Here is a 972-nt window from a genome sequence, read left to right on the forward strand (position 1 = left end):
GACTATCTGTACAGTGAATTTTAACCTTCTGCATTCTTCCGTTTAAACTAGAAGTAAACCATCTGTGCATTGTCCCACTCATACCACAATACTTCAGCTTATCTAGAAGAATTACGAAAAATTGCAATGGGTGATGTTCGGTTATTCATACCAAATAGTATTTGATCAGTGAAAGCATATACGAGGTGCGGCTAGAAAAAAACCGGACTGATGCTGGAAAAAACATTTATTTACAATTATTTACAATTTCATGTTATCTCCTTCAATGTACTGTCCTCCTCGGTCTCTACACCGCTCCATACGAATTTTCCACTGTTCATAGCAATGCTGCAGATCATTTTCGGCAAGTCCATACACTACTTCCGTCGCTTTTTCTTTTACTGCTTCAACAGTCTCAAATCTAGTTCCTTTCAAAGCTGACTTGACTTTAGGGAAAAGAAAAAAGTCACAGGGGGCCAAATCAGGTGAGTAGGGTGGATGATCTAAGATGGGAATGTTGTGTTTTGCCAAAAACGTCTTCACTGACAACGCACTGTGAGCTGCGGCATTGTCTTGGTGAAGGATCCATGACTTTTTTCTCCACAAATCGTTCCGTTTTCTCCGTACTTGCTCACGTAGGGTAGCCAGGACGCTAATGTCAAGAAAAACAATCATCATTGCCTTGAATTTCGATTTTGACATTCGTGCTTTTTTTGTCGTGGAGAACCAGGAGTTTTCCAATGCATCGATTGGCGTTTAGTTTCGGGATCGTAAGTAAAAAACCACGATTCATCGCAAGTAATAACATTTTGTAAGAAGGTGGGATCACTTTCAATGTTTTCCAGGATGTCAGAACAAATCATTCTTCGGCGTTCCTTCTGTTCAATTGTGAGACACTTTGGAACCATTTTTGAACACACTTTGTTCATGTTGAAACTTTCATGAAGAATCTGCCTAACACTTTCCTTGTCAACTCCTGTTAACTCAGACACT

The sequence above is a fragment of the Schistocerca americana genome, chromosome 11 (genome assembly GCF_021461395.2).
Source record: "Schistocerca americana isolate TAMUIC-IGC-003095 chromosome 11, iqSchAmer2.1, whole genome shotgun sequence".
Lineage (NCBI taxonomy): Eukaryota > Metazoa > Arthropoda > Insecta > Orthoptera > Acrididae > Schistocerca > Schistocerca americana.